This window comes from Taudactylus pleione, unplaced genomic scaffold, assembly GCF_031769625.1.
Source record: "Taudactylus pleione unplaced genomic scaffold, aTauple2 ptg000109l, whole genome shotgun sequence".
Taxonomy (NCBI): domain Eukaryota; kingdom Metazoa; phylum Chordata; class Amphibia; order Anura; family Myobatrachidae; genus Taudactylus; species Taudactylus pleione.
In genome coordinates, this window is record NW_028284511.1 from 949,135 (window position 1) to 968,821 (window position 19,687).

The 19,687-nt window shown below is 40.9% G+C and overlaps 1 pseudogene; it reads left to right on the forward strand.

The window, feature by feature from the left end:
* Positions 1-454: 454 nt before the first annotated feature.
* Positions 455-12,396, forward strand: LOC148525211 (SPOC domain-containing protein 1-like; annotated as a pseudogene).
* The last annotated feature ends 7,291 nt before the right edge of the window (positions 12,397-19,687 follow it).

Here is a 19,687-nt window from a genome sequence, read left to right on the forward strand (position 1 = left end):
CCACATCTATTTTATAGCAGATTTAATAAAGGCTTATTTTTATCCCACATACAGTATGCTTAAATTCCCTCACCATCACCAGCATATTTAGCAAGACCTTTGTACCTGTCCCCCTCCTCGGTCTTCCTGTCTACGGTATCTGTAAAATATTTCTAATGAAAGCCAACCTACCCTTCAGTTTCAGTACATGTTCCAGTTCCTTATTAATCTTTATTATCCGTGGAATGCTTTCCTTCAGCTATACATATCTAGGAGCTTTAGCTATTTCTGGTAGGTTTCATGATGAAGGCTGTACACCATTTTACAGTAGTAACCACGTATGGCACGAGTTGCGTATCCATGACCAGGTACGCATGCTGCATTTACACCCGTGATCCATAGGATTGCATGGTACGAATGCTGCCACCGCCTGCTGTCCCGTGGCGCACGTGTGTATGGCAAGTCTCATGGCGCGATGCATTCGCACGTTTGCCGTCAAAATGGCAAAGATGGAAAAGAACACATCTGTAAGAAGATAATCACTCTTCAGTGGCAAAGATACAGTGGCTGTGGGCCCAGAGGTGAGGTGGGGCTTGTAGCTGCATCACTCTCAGAATAGGTGGTAAATCTGCCATTACCAGCACCCATTGTCAACTGAGAGCAAGTGCAGTGGAGATGAAACAGGGCATCACTGTGCACTTACAAGCCTGGGATCTGGTCACATGTTGACACCTCAATGTACACTCTAGAATGTTGACTGTTCACAATGATGATATATGAAATATTGCCATGTGAAATGTCAACATCCTCTGAATTCCAATGGTTAGGGTTATAATGGTGAAGACTGCACTCTCTAGGATGAAGGGAGGGAGTATTTCAGGGACTGCAGACCCAATAGGAAAGGTCCTTCTCCTAGATTAATCCATACAAAAAAGTATGAGGGATACGCTCACTAAAACCTTCTAGATATGGTGATGGTATGCAATGGGAATATGTTGTAGGTGCTGGTAGCTAAACTTAGGATGTGTACCACCGATGTAACAAGAATGTGTTAGTTTATTAATAATGGTCTGGTGTTAACCTACAGATAAGGAAACGCAGGTAGTAAAGCATAACCACTAATGTGTATATGTATGATGTCCCCAATCGCCTTCTTACAGTGGGGAATAAGACAATATTTATCGCATGGTTTGATCAAGTCGGTAACCATACTGCCCCACTGATTAAATAGTTGCTGTGCAACCTGCTATTACTTCATTAAGGTTAAAGATAGCACATTCTACAATCAAGAGCTTACCACTCATAAATCCTCCTTTGATTTAGTAAGGGACACAATTTTTTTAGCATTAGTAACAGTCAGAGCTGGGACCTCTAGTACAGTTTAATGTGATAACCACATTAGACAGATTTGGTTTGAGAGGATCAATAAGTAAGGCCGCTATACCTTGCGATGCGACGGCCAATCCCATGGCCGATATCAGGTGGTCCCCACACATGGTGGCCGACCACCCAATATGCCGGCACCCCACCTCCCCCACCCGCATAGTGTTGCATGGGATCGTACATCGCTCCTCTAGATCAACTGAACATACAGAAAGATCTGGAGGAGCAACGTATGATCCCAAGGGAGCGCGCACTGGCCGACATCATACCCACACATGGAACGATATAGGAGCGATATGGTTCAAATCCGTCTAATCAGCTACTACATTGCATCAAGTATGGGGGCCTTAACAGATCTTGATCAAATCCAACCAGATTTATTTAAATGTATCAGAGTTTGATCATTTAGGATGTAGCCAGACAAGTTTATCTAGCTGCAGAAAACAGAAATCCTGAGATTATAAATAGGTGGTTGTGAGAGGCAAGATAGCTCAAACAGTAGGATTTCTTGCCAGTCTGAAATGTAAAAATAAAGTAAGTGAAAAATATCCCTCCCTCCCTTTCTGTTACAGCCCACTGTACTCAACATCGTGAGCAAGATCATTTAAGGGTGGCTTGAACAAATGATCGGACATACAGTACTTGTACTTGAAGTGCCACAGGAGCAGCCACTGAAGTAATGACCCCAACATATAAATATGAAGCTCCCTTTTAGGGATTTGTGGCCTTTTTTTAATTGCCTATGGTCTTTCTGTAATAATGCCATTTGCTTTTCTCATTTTAGATAGGATGTTATAACGGTAAAATGCAGTCAAAACGCTGAAAACTGCAGTTTTTGAAGGTTTGACCGCATTCCCCATATGTATCAAACTCCAGAAAGGGTAGCTTATAGAAGCCTATGGGCTTCTGTTCATGTAAATCCCCAAGTTGGATCCAACAGGATCCCAATCCCTCCCAGTATCCCCACGTCTGGCGCATGCACAGAAGGACTCTCGAGTCATAAACCTGGAAATCCTCATATCGCAATGGACAGATCTTATCAAAAGAGCTGTCTGTTGCATAGATAAAAGCAAATGTTCATCCATCCAGCATTATTAAACACAGCTATACATGCAATCAGTGGCAGGATTTAACGCATTCAAACTGTGGTGCTTGATACATCCACCAATTGGTCTTTCCTTGAAGAACTCCCATGTGCTATTCTCTTACAGTGACCACTTCTCCCTCCAGCACACTCAGAGGCCTCAGCTGCTCTGTCCTTTGTCTCAGATTGCCTTTGCTTGTTGAGTCAGCATTCCCATTAATGGTCAAGCCTTCCCACACTCACAATATAATTTCTTGCTCCACAAGCATGTTAAGATATGTAGCGTCAAGTGTGTGTGTAAGCCCTCCATTGTCACTAAGGTGCTGTATCCCAGGTCCAGGATTTACAAACATATTCAGTACAACAAATTGACACATTTTTTTTTTCATAGCAACTTATTGGTCTTCCTAATTCCGTGAATCTATAAATGTGACACACAGTAGCTACTGGGCAGATATCAATAATATGATTACTTTTTCTGGATTATAAAACAGAGCAATATGCCCAAATTATGAACAACTCTGTACTGTCAGAATTATAATATACAGTACTTACTTTTTACTAAAGACTTGACAAATAGTATTCTCCCCACAGAGTTGGTATTATACAGATTCTGGAGTTTGCACTACAGTAGCCTGAGGAAGTACAGAAGAGTGACGTTACTATAACTAAGTAAATGGAAAGGTTTTACAATTCGTGCCTAGAGGATGACTGTTTATGGAAAGATTTGTCTTGGATGCATTTCAGCAGTATTACAGTAGTGGGAAACAGAAAGTAATATGCCTCTTCCCATAGGGGTCATCTCAGCATCTCTAGAGAAAAACCACAAGAATTCAGCAAATATTGCATGACTGGGAGATAGCTACTGGGAATGTAGAATATATAGGTTGAGTCTCCCATATCCAAAAAGCTTGGGACCAGAAGTATTTTGGATATCGGATTTTTCTAAATTTTGGAATTTATGCATACTATAATGAGATATTTGGGGATGGGAAACAAGTATAAACACAGAATGAATTTATGTTTCATATACACCTTATATACAAAGTCTGAATGAGAGCAGAGCTGGTTGCAGGACCTTTGCTTTATGGTTGTATCTATCTATTTATCTATCTATCTATCTAAAATTGTTCATTTGTGTGTATGTTAACAATAACTCGAGAACTACTGAACCGATTGAATTGGGTTTTCATTGAAATGTTCCTTGAGCTCCTCCGAGTAACATAGGCTATACATACACCAATCATTTCTTCTAATTAGGAAGCCTTTACAGGATAACTTAATGGGCTTCTTCCAGCAGCAGCTCCTCGTGTTATCTGGGGGGTGGCTTGGACTGACAGGCTCCAGTGCTGGAGAGGACTGAAGCAGAGGGAAGGGGTGGCCACCACTCTGCTGATATCACTGACAACCAGGTGAGAGAGTCCCCATCTGCATAACCACATAATACTTCAATCGTGGATTCAGTATGATTGAATACAATTAATAATCACTTTCAACGATAGGTAGGCACTGCTAGTATATATATATATATGATTTAAGCTTCAGACTGGGATGCTGGTGGTTCACATGTTTGTGCTATTGTCATAATCAATTACATTACACCTTACCTAGTTTGGATTTATTACAACATAATTCTGAATTTGTACCCCTGATGAAGTCCAAAGGGATGAAATGCATTGGATATTAGATTTTTGGTTAATAGATTCATGTGTTAACAGGGAGGCACCTGCTGAACAACTTGTATACCCTGAAGGGTGAACAACAGGGTACAGCCATCTTGCCCCCAATCTGTGACAATGGAATGTGGAATAAAATTGATGTAAGAAAAAAAAATGTATCTTGTGAAAATTATTTGATAATTAGCATTTATATATATATTTTTTAATAAAAATACATTTTCAAAAGAAAATGTATCTAATGATTGGCCTTTGGGCCCCTTTTGGGTGCTTTCTTTGGTGAGAGGGTCTTTTTTAGTATTATTTGGAACAATCCAGTATTAACATCAAAATGAACAGAGGATCCGGAGAGAAAAATATCAAGTTCGCTACAGAAGTTATATTAAGGACTCTGGCTCTATTGGCTTTAAACATTGGTGTAAATTGCCCGGACTGTTAAGGTTTCCTTCAACATTGACCCTTATAGGGTTTCATACTAAATTGCACCCTTGAAGTATTTTTTTGTAGGTTTTGTGTTTGATTCTTACTAACAGGGAATCTACTGTAAGGTACAGCATTTGGCATTTGTATTGTAGCGCAAGATAAGGGTATTTTTGTATATATATATATATATATATATATATATATATATATATTCAAGCACTCACAGTTTTGTGGAAGAAATTTCAGGAATGCTTGTCCCATTTGTTTGCAGGCTTCAGCCCCAGTCCTACCAGCCATATTCATGTACTGTAGTTGAAAAGAGGCACTAACCAGACTTTTTTTTTACAAGAAAGTGGAGAGATATTAAGTACCAACCAATCAGTTCTGTCATTTTAAAGGCTGAGCTAGAAAAATGACAGTTAGAAGCTGATTGGTTGGTACTACTGTATATCTCTCTGCAAGACTTGATAAATCTCCCCCAATATTTGAAAAACAGCTACCATTGTGAAGCCTTTTTTCTATACAGGGCAGACTTCTCGCCAGTACCATTTGATGAACATGGCAGACAGTCTGTCTCTTCTTGCCTTCTTTTCAATAAAATGTTTGATTAAAGCAAACAAATATTGCAGCTTGCACTCAACTGTCCAGTGTCCACTACCACAGTGGTGTTTACTAAAATCCATCGGATAACTGCACTTACTAGACACATTGAGGGAACCAATAGCTTGTCTCTTGAATAGTGGATTTTGTCAACCAACACCTTGTCCAGATTCATTCATAGGTCAGGCAATAAATGAGCCAAGACATTCTGGCCTTAAATAGATCAATGTAATCAACAATTTTCTGTTTAAGCACTAAGGGACCTATTTATCAATCCTATTTGCCTCAGTGATAATGTGAAAACAGCAGTTTGATTACCACAAAATAAAGTAAAGAGGCTATTAATTATGTCTCTAATGAAGGAGATATCGCAGATATCTCCTGCCTTCTGGAAACTAACGGAGCACACCACAGTCCCTGCTAAATGTATGGGGACATTGCAGCTTTCTAATTATATAGCTCTGAATACTGACATTTGTCTGAGTTTGCATGTGGAGTTACTCTGCCAGAATGGAACTCGTCAATGTAAACTGCTACTATTAATGGTGAAAGCATTAGTGTTAGTCTTCCCTGAGACAGCTGCTTCTCAGCTGTTGTGCTGGCAAGAGGGTCATGATAATGTTCCTATCTTGCCACAATTTTAAACATTAAGGACATTTATTATTAAACTGATAAATAGGTCCCCAAGTGCAGTCATTATTTCTACAAACCTGTCCCTGTACTTCTGAGTTTGTTGGAACAACTGTAAGCATAGGATGGTCCAGAATCTTCCTGGAATCTGGTAATACAACAGTCCAAACACTGGACTCTCAGCTCAAGACCTTCATTGCCAGTATACTTTTGGAATAGAGGTGTCAATGGGATAACTTTAGAGAGATATTGTACATGCCACCTATCCACTAGCAAAGTGTTTCTGGAACCTGTATTCAGGTAATGGACAGTGGACATGTGGAAAGGCAGAGCCATAACTAGACTTTTTGGTGCCCTGTGCCAGAAAGAGCATTGGCGCCCCCCTCATTTTTCAAAGGGACATAATTCACCCAAAAAAGGGCCATGGCTTCATGGGGAAAGGCCAGGGAAGAGATAGGAGAGGCCAGGAGATGCTGGGGATGAAATAAGAGGAAGCTACAAGCAAGAATGATAATAAACAGAAATTTGACAGGCCCAAACAGTGCCCCCTGACCTGTGGTGCCCTGTGCGATGGCACCGGCACCACTACCCTAGCTACGGCCCTGTTGAAAGGCTACACTATATAAGTGCAATAGGGCATATAAATAGTCCTAGGTCTCAAAATAACATATGACAAGCTTAGAAAAAAAATACTACTTTACTTTGAACCATGTTCTTAAAGTGCTGTGTAACTGTGAGAGTTTAAATATATTTACATCAATTAAGCGACTGTAAATCAGACTAGACAAACAGCATTGCTTTTATAAACAAACTCTGTACACACAAGGGGCTAATGGAGAGCTGAACACATTTGCATCATAAAAAGCAGATGTGAAATGCGTTGGTAGAAAAGCATGCAATTATGACTATGGGGTCTAGTTACTAAGCAGTGTTAGGAGACAGAGTAAAAAGTGATCAGAAAGTGATAATGTGCCAGCCAATCAGCTGCCAACTGTCATCTCACAGCCTGTGTTTGAAAAATGACAGATGGGAGCTGATTGGCTGGCACCTTATCCCTTTCTTATCACTTTTCACTCTTTCTCCTAACACTGCTTAGTAAATAGACCCCTAAATGTGGAGTCACATAGCTCTTAGAATCCATTTTAATCATCATCATCTATACAACATTGCATGTGTATGCCAAGCATGAAGATAAGCGATTAAGTGTATCAAGTGTATCAACAAGCTGCTGAGATTCCAGTCATCATCATCATCATCTTGCTGATGATGATGACCAGTGTTTTAATGTAGTTTATAAAAATATATGTAAATCGTTTTTAAAATAAGATGTGCTATTCCCTCCCTTTACCCCAACAAAAAGTGTTCCCAGCATTAGTACATATTCTTGACTTGTACAGTTTAAATCAAGAGTATGGACACCATGGGTTTCCCCCCAAATGCTCAATACTACACTATGGCAGACTGGACTGCTGACACTACAACAAGGAAACTTGCAGCGTGGGGTTCCACTACCATAATATCACTTAGCACTAGCCTGTATAGCATGAGACTGAACTCCATAGGTTAATTGAGTCCACAAATTCTCTAGCAAAAAAACACCTTGTGCTGAAAGCATTTGGGCTCCTCTAAACACATGTTCAAGGAGTTTTAGGGCAATAAATTGGTACAAGATAGTGCACTTGAAGTGCCACGCAGCCCTGGGCGCACTAAGCAATTGAAGTAATCTGGCGCTTTTACAACTGTGTCCTCCAGCATACTGTATTCTTGATTACTAGAGAATGCTGGTACTTGGAGAACTTGCACCAGCATGTCTGGCATCCAGGGGCACTTGCAGCAAAAATACTGTAAAATAAACACACGGGTCCTGTGAAAGTAACACTTTTTAAAAAGAAAAATATAAACCACCATTGTTAATAACTCATCTAAATCCATTAGGGATTCTCTTCTTTCTCAGAGCTTTAAATACAAATGGGGAAAAAATTAAATAAACAAATGTTCAATTATTATGGCTTCTAATTAATACAGAGTAAATCCAGACTTATTGGTCAGAGGATAGGAAAGTCTTCTATATTGGGTAATAGTGCTAACTATTGGTGTGGGATATAACCAAAATCAATTGTATTCCACTCCCATCCAGGAAGTCGGTGGGCAGAGCCATTAAATGCTTGACACTGAATACAGCAGATAGAAGGGGAAGAGAAGTGGAGGTAGGAAAGATGGAAAAGATAATAAAACAAGTGAAAGGAATGAAGAATAAACAGAATAAAAGACAGCCAGAAAATAGAGAGTATCAGGATTAGTAATAAAGGAAATTTGAGGAGAAATAAAAGGAATACAGTCATATCTGAAACAGCAAACAGGAGAGTAAATACTGTAAATTGCTTCCCCATTTGGATACTTGAAATCAAAGTGACCTCTGATTGGCTGGTGGGGCATGAGAATTTCAGAAGAGTAGCGTCTTCTGTCATTTCGCATATTATAGGTATATATGATAACACATATACCTATACTTCTCTGAGCTGGAACGGGACACTCGTTTTTTTGTTTTGCCAAGACCCAATGGATGTTACTGAAGAAGAGGACAGAATCTATGCCAGGAGGTAGGTGAGTATTGAATTTTATTTTTACAGGAAACCCATTGGATTTCTACATACAGAAGGGGACCGAACATCTGGCAGTAGATAAGTATGTGTGAGTGTGGTGGGTGTGTAATAAAATCAAAAAATCTACAGTGTGTGTGTCTTTTTTTTAAAACTAATTTTAACTAGAGATGAGCGAGTTTGGATTTCAGAGATCCGAACCCACCCGAATTTAGCAGATCCGAGTCGGATCCAAGCAGGCTCGGGGTTTCCCGCCTGACTCGGATCTCAAAACCATGACAAAACCATCGAGCCGAAAATCTCGCGGCTCACAAGCTTACGTCTCTATGATCAATGTAGTATATAGGGACCACGTGGCGGATGCCATTTCACTCCGGCTGTGGAGACTGAACAGGGAGGGTGGGTAGTGTAGGGCTGGGAGAGTTGTTGGTGTTGTTTGGTGTTGTGCTGTCTGCTGTGTCCTGGGCTGGTGCATTGCTGATCCATTCTGGGCTGGTGCTGTCTGCTGTGTCCTGGGCTGGTGGTGCTGTGCTGTCTACTGTGTCCTGGGCTGGTGCTGCTGATCCATTCTGGGCTGTGCTGTCTGCTGTGTCCATCTGTGCTGGTGCAGAATACATATGGGCTCTGCTGCGTCCATCTGGGCCCAAGTTCTGGACTAAAAAAAAAAAAATATAAAAACAATAAAAGTGTCTTTTTATGTAATATTTTTCTGTGTGTGCGTGTTAGGTTTAACTGCACAAGTTCCAGCCAGCAATGCAAGTTGCAACCTAGTGCTGCCCGACTCCAGTCGTGATCAATCGTTGCTCTGGCATCAAAGTTCTAGAGCTTAAAAAAATCAAAATCAATTGTCTTTTTTTGATCTTTTACTGTATGTGTATGCGTGCGTGTTAGGCTTAACCGCACAAGGGACCTCATTCAGAGTCTCTCGCTAGGGCACGCTCGCTCGCTGGGAGCGATATTCGCACATCTGCGCATTCATATAATTCGCAGTGTGCGTGCGCAAGTCATTCATTGCGATCTGATTTTGGTAGCTCGCAAGCCACTTTCAGGTCGCTGCTTTGAGTGACTGATAGTGCAGTTTGTGGGTGGTAACAGGGGAAGGTGTTTGTAAATGGGGGAGTGGATGTGCGAAAGCAGGCGTGTCAGGCCACCAAAACGCCGTTTAAAGGCCGTGCATAATTTACAAAGTAGCGTCATGGTACACATCACCAGAATGTATTTCAGGCAGCACTGATTGCAGTGCTTGCGACAGGCTAAGATAACCCCAAGGGCTACGAGCAGCTCCGATGGCTCTCGATGGTCCCGATTAATCCTTCATTTCCCGGAGATGATGTCTGTTGCGAGTGGCAAGAGGGCGTCTTTATACACTTGCGAGCACACTTTGCCGTAGCTCATTAAAACATAGTGGGCGTCCTTACGAGACGCAGTGCAAGCACTTCATTACAATATCCGGCTCCTTTTTGCCAGCGAGCGATCGCATCTTGCGAGAGACTCTGAATGAGGTCCAAGATCCAGCCAGCAACACAAGTTGCAACCTAGTGCTGCCCGACTCGAGTCGTGATCAATCTGTGCTCTGGGCCCAAGTTCTGGAGCTGAAAAAAAACGAAAAATATATTGTCTTTTTTTTGTCAAATTATTTTTTGTGTGCGTGTCAGCCACACCTGGCTGTCACTGTCATCGGCGTAGCTGCGCAGGGGTGCTGTGCTCCTGTCTGTCGAGAGGCTTCTCCCCAAAATAATAAATAAACAATTTTTATTGTGTGCTTGTCAGCCACATCTGGCTGTCACTGTCATCGGCGTAGGTGCACAGGGGTGCTGTGCTCCTGTCTGTTGAGGGGCTGCTGCCCAAAATAATAAATAAATAATTTTTATTGTGTGCATGTTAGCCACACCTGTCATTGGCATAGCTGCGCAGGGGTGCTTGCTCCTATCTGTCGAGGGGCTTCTGCCCAAAATAATAAATAACAATTTTTTATTGCGTCCGTGGCAGCCACTATTGGCTGTCACTGTCATTGTCGTAGGTGCGCAGGGGTGCTGTGCTCCTGTCTGTCGCGGGCTGCTGCCCAAAATAATAAATAAATTATTTTTATTGTGTGCGTGTCAGCCACACCTGGCTGTCACTGTCATTGGTGTAGGTGCGCAGGGGTGCTGAGCTCCTGTCTGTCAAGGGGCTGCTGTCCAAAATAATAAATAAACAATTTTTATTGTGTGCGTGTCAGCCACACCTGGCTGTCACTGTCATCAGCGTAGGTGCACAGGAGTGCTATGCTCCTGTCTGTCAAGGGGCTGCTGTCCAAAATAATAAATAAACAATTTTTATTGTGTGCATGTCAGCCACATCTGGCTGTCACTGTTGTCGGCGTAGGTGTGCAGGGGTGCTGTGCTCCTTTATGTCGAGGGGCGGCTGCCCAAAATAATAAATAAATAATTTTTATTGAGTGCATGTTAGCCACACCTGTCATCGGCGTAGCCGCGCAGGGGTGCTGTGCTGCTCTCTGTCAAGGGGCTGCATGAATATTGCAATGAAAATGTTTTCTTTAAGTTATTGGGTTACAAAAAGTTGTTTTTTTGATCTTAAACATAGCAGAAATGTTAACATGACACCTTATAAAGTTATATGCTCTAAAAAACTAAAGCCTATATTTATTTAGAAACCTATATAGAGTAGACATCCTAAATTCTAAAACTGTTATATTCAAAAATGTAAACAAAAGCAAAGATTATAAGTCTAGTGTGTTATAGTGTGTTATTAGAACAAGTGGAACAGAGCATTAAATGCAATATTTAATTGCAAGGTTTAAGTTTTACATTGTGTCTGGAGATCATTTAGAAAGCAGAAAAAGAGCTCCACCACTAGTGGCAGATGACTAAACTCACACACAAAGGTTTAATAGAAATAGATACAACACCTGATCAGATGTTTACACTGGAGGACCTGTCTGATACATCATGGTGCCCCCAAGACCAAGATTGTACAAATTCTGCCAAAAGAGAGACTGACACCACGGCTAAATATAAGAGTCACCTTCTGGATGTAAATTGTCTCATTTGCATGGGGAAAACCCAACCCTCAAATGAGATGGATCTCAGCCAGTGGACAACATTGAAATCACAGTCAGGAGAGGCCTCAGAGAACATGAAAAAAGATGCTCTAGGTGCTGAACTTCAAGGGATTTCTCCATCATGTTCTGCAGTGTGGAAAGGTTTCATTCACATGTTTTCTATAAAGCAGTTCAAAGTTACAGCCTTCAAAGTGTCTGGCTATAACACCCACCTTTGCCAGGAATTACCAAAGATTATTGCAAGCAAAGGATTCATCTGTCCAGAATCTGTCTGGGAATTCATGGATTGTATTTGGCCTGAATGCAATAAGACATCCAGTGATTCTGTCACTGTGTTCTGTAGCTGACTTTATTCCTACCTGAATCACAAACTGAAATACGGAATAGTAAGTACAGACAATATGGAGGCCTTTGTTATTCCGCTGCCTGCATGCCAACCAATACCTACCAGACTACACCCACTGGGGGGGACAAGGTCTTGATAATGACCATCCCCATCTGTACCATCCCCATCTGTTGCTAGGCCTTCTTCTTCCAAACCATCCATCCTGGACTACCTGTCCAAAAAGGGTGAGCATGGTACAGAAAAATGAGCTAGATGTCCCCAATGACAAGAGCTTCAGATGTTGGAACAGAAGCTCCCACCTATTTGGCTTCCCTCCAGAGAACAGAGCTCTGTTCCTCAGGAAGTGTCTATGCCTGAGCTGATAGGTAGTCTCTGTCTGTTTGCAAACACCCTTCAGGAGATGGCAACCCAAAATAACAACAACTGTAATAATAATAATGTGTCCACTGATAATGATAACCAGCCTGATCCCTCAACAGCAACATATCCCATATGACCAACTCATAACTTGACACCCAGTGCAGCTCCCTCTTCCATATGACACTAATCCAGTTGCCATGGTTGATCAATCAGCCATGTGTGGTCCACCCAATTTTTGGCCTTCTACATTCTAGCATATTCACATATCTTAGAAGTGGACAGTGGGAACAATAGCAATTTGAAGGCCACTAACTAACTCTGTTTTTTTAATGTCCCTGTACAGGTTGGGAAATGCCTTTACGGAATAGAAGGTTTGCAAAGGATTATTTAAGTCAATTGTTTATTTATTTTTGGAAAGCACGCTTCCTGGTCCCCTTCTGGGATGAAAAAAATCCACTCCCAGCAAGCAGGCATGATGCTCAAGAAAGAATTCCCAAGAAAGACACAACATAAGACTTAAACCTTAATCTGAAATGCTGCATTTAATGCTCTGTTCCGCTTGTTCACATACAGTATCTCATATGGTTAAGTGGACAGTGGGAACAACGGCAGTTTGAAGGCCACTAACTAAATCTGTTTTTTTTTTAATGTCCCAATACATGTTGGAAAATGTCTTTACAGAACAGAAAGTTTGCAAAGGATTATTTAAGTCAATTGTTTTTTAGAAGCACTCTTCATGGTCCCCTTCTGGGATGAAAGTCCACTCCTACAGTAGCCGCAGAGGCAGACACAGGATTCTCAAGAAAGACACAACGTAAGACCTTAAATCAGGGGTAGCCAACCTTGGTCCTCAAGAGCTCAAGTTTTCCAGATGACCGAGCTGGTGTACAGGTGTATTCATTACTCACCAAAACATTTAGAAAGATCCACAGGTGGAGTTAATTATTATAGTTTTGATTCTGTGAGGAGACCTGGAAAACATGCACTGTTGGTAGCTCTCGAGGACCAGGGTTGGCTACCCCTGCCCTTAAATCATAGATCTTACACATATCCACATATCTGTGCTGGTTAAGTGGCACTTTGAGGCCACTAACTAACTATGTTTTTTTTATGTCCCTGTACAGGTTGGGAATTGCCTTTATAGAAGTTTTGCAAAGCATTATTTAAGTCAATTGTTTATTTTTTTTGGAAAGCACTCTTCCTGGTCCCTTTCTGGGATGAGAAAATCAAATCCCAGCAGCAGCAGCCATGCTCAAGGATTCTTCTGTGGCAACGACTGATGTAAATGTACTGTATCACATTTTTTTTGTAAATGCCTCCTCCGCTCCCCTTCTCCCTCATAAATTTTCTTTTGAATCAAAAAATTAAATTAAATTTACTACCAATAAACCCTTCCCGTCCCTGCCCTACCTTCAACTACATACATACTCCAACTCCCTCAGGCCTCTCTTGAATAATAAAAGTGTTTCTTGATTTGCCATGTTTGAAGTTGAACTTCTATGTGTTTGTGCCGCCCACTGCTACAGCTTAGCTTAGTCAGCCAGCTACCTTGGTGCAAATTTTGGGCCTAAACAAGATGAACAAATCAATATTGTGAGCTGTGAGGTGGTCAAAATTGACTGGAAATGTGTGGAAATAAATGATATTGAGGTTATTAATACTGTAGGAACAAAAAAAGACCAATTTTATGTGATTTAGCTGTTTTTTTGATTTTTTAAGAAAAAAATCCAGATCCAAAACCAAAACACAAAAACAAAACATGGAGGTGAGGTTTTGGCAAAACCAATCCAGATCCAAAACCAGGGGAGATCCAGATCCAAAATCAAAACCAAAACATGGGGGTCGGTGCACATCTCTAATTTTAACTATTTTTTTTTTACAGTGGGAGTATGGGTGCCAGCCACCTGCTAGCAATTGTAGTTCCACAAGTGCCAAAGAGGCTTGGCACTCTGGCACCTGTAGTTCCACTATAAAAAACAATTGTTTTAATCAATTTTCAACACTATTACCCCTGCACCCACCACCCTGGGGTGCAGGGAAGAGCCCCTGGCTTCAGCTTAAACCTAGGGTGCTCAGGAGAGGGGGATCCCTTTATTGGGGGGTCGCCACCTCCCCTGAGATCCCCGGCTTGGGCTCACCAGCTTCAGGTGATATTGCTTTGGCCAGGGTCACCCGGTGAAAGGGTCCCCTGGCTGTGGTATTACACCCAGGCCAGATTTGAGTCCGGTGCTGATTTTAAAAGTAAGGGGAACCCTATGAAATATTTTTCCCCCTAAAATATGGGGGAATTCTACACGTTTTATTCCCCATATTTTAAGAACCAGGGCTGGGTCAGGAGCCTGGGGCTGGTTATACTTTTGGGGGGGAACCCCATGTATTTAAAAAAAAAAAAACATTTGAGCATTTCATTCCAAATAACAAAGCAGAAACATACACAGATCTCACTGATTTGTATATGTTTCTGCTAGACATATTACTCAGGAGGGGGTCTATTTGAAACTTCTATTTGGACATCAAGTTTGCTAATATTACACCCATGATTATAATCATGATTTTTGGTAAATTACTGTGTCGTATTCCTGTCTAGGAAAAGTACTGCTGTGTTTACACGATGGTGTATTCATTCTATATGTATTTTCGGCTGCATTTTAACTGTGATTTCACCCGTAATCAACTCTAAAGTAAATTCCTGTGTTTGAAAAAATGACTCAACACTCTATTACAGCCACATTCAGACCAACACGATTCTTAGTAAGTTTAAATATGTTTATATCAATCAAGCTGTCACGAACTAAACAAACAGCATTTCTGTTAACAGGAAAGGGATGTATGCACATATTTCTAGATGTTGTGTTGGACACATTTTCATAAAATGCAGGCATACAATGTGTTCCCACAAATCACACAATTGTACATAGATGCTGAAGCACACACATCTTAAGTTTGATGAGAAAAGGCACATGCAATTGTAATGTAAAGTATGATGATAAGATATTAAGGGGGGGTGAGCTTCTGTTGTGACAGTGTAGAATCACCAGCAGTGGCACCACAACTTGCCACCCTTGCGGCCTCTCGACATGCGGATATTTGTACGTAGCCCTTTGGGGCTGCAGAAAAAAATTAGCAAGTCCGGAGGTACTATGGGGGTCATTCAGACCCGGTCGTTAGCGCCGATGCGCTCGGACCGGGTCGATGGCCCCCCACAGAGCATGCGCGCGACGGCGTCCACGCCGTCGTGCGCATGCGTGAGACCTGCTACGACCGACAGCGCCGGTCGTAGCGGGTCTCGATCCAAAGGGGGTGAGCAGTCGATGTTGATTGACAGCTCGCCCCATTTGGAAGGTGGGCCGGGGGGATGGCAGCCCAAACGGAGGCGTTCCCATGGAAATGCCTACCTTTTGGGGGCGGCCCCACTGACATCACTAGTGATGTCAGTGGAGAGCTTCCAGCTCTGACAGAACTAGAAGCTCTCCGGGGCTTACGACAAGTGAGACCCTACCCTAGGGTCTCGTCCTAAGGCCCGATGGTCGCGATGGTCTCTGACCATTGCGACCATCACCGGAGTGGTCGTTAGAGCTGTGGGTGTTAACCCACAGCCTAACAACTGCAACAGAGGCGGGCGGTTAGGATGCAAGTGGCCGCCCAGTTTCTGAGCGACCACTTGCATCCTCCGACTGCCTCTGAATGAGGCCCAATATGTGCTGCATAATAGGACTGACCCTGTGAGGGTGCTTGTGGCTCATAGGACTGACCCCTAAGTGTATAATTACACTGCTAAGACAACAGCCGTCATCATTATCATCACCCACCAAGAAAGTTGTCCAGGTCTACTGTATATGTACTACATTGGTGAAAAAAATAAGACTCTTCGCTGGGGGCACTCTTATCAGAAAGTGAAGGATTCTGAAGTATATTAAAATTTAACTTTTAATCTCATACCTTAAAATAAGGGGTATCACAAATCATATGACGTACACACAAAAAATACACAAAATATACAAATATATAACACAAACCAACACTGCATAAGTGAGTATGCAGACTCGTATTATGAGTGAAAAATTCAATTAAATCAACAAAGAAAGAAGATAAATTAATTCCTTGTTCCTTGTTAGTCATAGGAGGAAAGATGTCCTCTCTGTGTGAGCAATAATGATTATTCTCGGCGAATTATATGGATACTTAGAAAATGATGCACCCTTATGTTTCAAGTCCTATTGGTATAGGTACCAAGAAAGACACAATTAATAATTTTCATGGGTGCTAAACATCCTTAACCCTATGTCGTCCACACCGTATCACATTTCCCATGCAATATCCGAACAGCGTCCTGTATGAATCCAGGAGTGTCCAAGTTAGTTGGAGTATACAAATATTCAACAATCAACGAAAAAAAGTATTGCAAGAACAGGTATGTGGTATTGCCAGTGCACTAATGCAAGTTCAAAAGAGATGGGTATATAAATGATAAGCACATTCTTAATCCTCTAGTAGATTGATTGTAACATACTGTATATTAAACAGGTTTCACCCTTCTGTGATGGGGATATTGTCAAATGTTTACCATATGCTGTTGCAGGATATAATTGGTGTATTTTAAATAGGAGACAGCTGGATAATATATATCATAGTAATTGTAACTAAAAACCATATGTTCACTACTGTATATGTAGTCTGTCCCTAAGCACAGATATTAGACATTGGGTTTGCACGGCATGAGCTGATATTGTCTCTTCCACAGGGTATCCACTTGTCCTGGATCAGTGTGCTTCCACTTTGTGTACCTTGTCATTTCATGGCCCCCTATGATTCGTTCCCCAGTGGCCCTTCATGCCCCATTCCGAAACTGGTTACACCCTTCCAGTTGATGACCACACCTACCCAATGGCTTGTCACACCCCTGCAGTGGGCCCCTGCCTTTGGCATTCTTCTGGTGAGCCCTTCTTCTGGTGAGCCCTTCATGCCTTAGTACGATGCTCTGCTTAGACTACAATTCCATGTACAAAGTCCGCTACTACCCAGCTAGCTTCTGACGTTTATCTAACACAGTCTTTGAAATGACATTTAGAAGCTGATTGGTTGCTTTGGGCAACTTCTCGATTTTATCTCTCTTCAATGTGTGATACATCTCCCCCAGAGAGAGACACAGACAAATCCCTTATAATGGTCTTTAGTGATTTTTGCCCACTTTTTTCAGCCACGGTTAAAGATTATTGTAAAATTTGTTGTATCTTCCTGAAAGATCAAAACCTAATTATGACACAGAAGTTAGCAGCTGTCAGGGTGGTGATTCATAAAGTAGATTATAAACATAATGGGGCAGATGTCATAGCGACACAACACAGATGGGTTGTTGTAGAGATTAAAGTTGTTTGCAGTACCTTGCGTGTTTTCACAGTGTGCATGCTCCAAAGTACACACAAGTACAGGAGACGCAGGTTCATATGTATTTTATCCCCATTGTAGTGGGTATTCTCACATAGGCAAAGTTCATTGAGAGCATGTTGACACAACTGCAGAGTTGAACAATTTACCCATAGCCTTAACTAATTACTCACTATACAGGACTTGTAAGCAAAACAAAGAATATAACCTCTCTACCAATCTTCAAATGGGCTCACTTCTTCATCAAAGCCTTCCATCTCTAATCCTAACCGCCTAATACATGCTCCTTCCTCACTGTCTCTCTCCTCTGTGTCACCCCTTGTCTGTCTGCTCCACCCCTTTAGAATGTAAGCTCTCATGAGCAGGGTCCTCTTCCCTCATGTGCTTCTCCTTCCGTTATTTATACTATCCTTTACTCCTAACTTCCCGCAATGGCACCTGACACTTGGTTGCTGGCACCCTGCTGCTTATTTAGTGTTATGATCGCTAATGCAGCAATGTTAATAAACTATGTCCTTGTCAGCATTGTTTTGCACTGTTATTAATTGTTTTCTTGTATGCTCATTTATTTATGTACTTTTGTAAGGCGCTGCTGAACCCTTGTGAATGATGCCATATAAATAATAATAATAATAACAATAATAAAAACAACACATTTTACATTAACAATGGGAGTTTATGCGTTTTTCCCACATGCCCCCGTTTAGTTTGAATAAACTCTTTTTATAAGATTTTAACATCGATGTTTATTACAAAGTGTTGAAGTTTCATACCACAGCGGTTGTAACCATTTACATAATGAGACATGCACAGTTTAGGTCAATAGATGTACTGTACTATTCAGTTCATTAACTTTGGGAAAGTAAACAATGATCTGAATTGACTGAAATCCAACCTTATTAAGGGGCTTTCCAGTGATGTGTAATACAGTATACCTGGACAATTTACTGCAATCTTGCATAAAAACATATCAACATTTAAAAATAGTCTTTTATACTCCCGGGAGATATTAGTTGATTGTCTTATATTGCTGTTTTGCCGATTGCTATGTCTAATAAATTAACATATTTTTGAAAGTATTGGTGTATCAAAGTATATATGTTCTAAGCGCCACTGCATAACATTTGCTTTAACATATTTTGTCTTTTCACAATAAATGCACTCTTTTTCCCAAATATTAATCTGGATTGTTTTGTTTTTGTTTTTTGTTGCATGCAAAAAAAGATTGTATTTGAAGCAATAGTTGTGTTTCTTTTAAACAGGATTCAAAGTGTGATTTTAAATATTTATTTCCAAGGCATCTTATTAGTAGAAGTTACAAAGTCAAAAATTGCACTTGTCACATAAAAAGACCTTGTTGGAATATTTTTACAAATGGGACAAAAGTTATGTTTTGTGAAAAACACATGACATGATTTATTGAATTGTTGTTTAGGTTTGGATTCCCGGAGAAATGTATTAATATTTTATATTCCCTCTATACAGGAGCAACAACGCAAATAGTCTGTGGAGGGTATATTACAGAGGTGTTTTCAATATCTAGAGGTGCTAGGTAAGGATGCCCGCTTTTACCCTTCTTTGTTCTCTGGCCCTGGAGCCCATAGCCATTGCTTTCCGTAGAAACAAATTGTTTGCTGGTATAATCTTAGCAAATTAGCACTTTATGCAGACGACATGTTGTTGTTTGTTTCTAAACTTGTAACATCGCTACCATTCATTGTTAATTTGATTGGTAGATTTGGTTCATTTACAGAATATAGGGTTAATTTGGATAAATCCGAAGTGATGCCTATGTTGGCCCATAAAATTCTTTATAATAACCCTTCCTAAGTTCAGCCATTCACAATAACTTTTAAATCTCTTAAATAGCTCGGTATCAATATTCCTTTTGTTCTTGGGAACCTTTATAAATTACATTTTCCTATTATATTTGAAAAAAAATCACAAAATTATTAGATACCTGGACATATTTACCCTTATATTTGTTGGGACAGGTCGATCTAATAAAAAGTGTGATATTTCCTAAAAATGTCATATACTATTCAGAAGTTACCAATCACTCTATATAAGATAGATTACAAAGCCTATGATAAATGATTTACTAAGTTTTTATGGAAAGGGAAATAACCCAGAATTGCTCCTACTACATTACGCTTACCA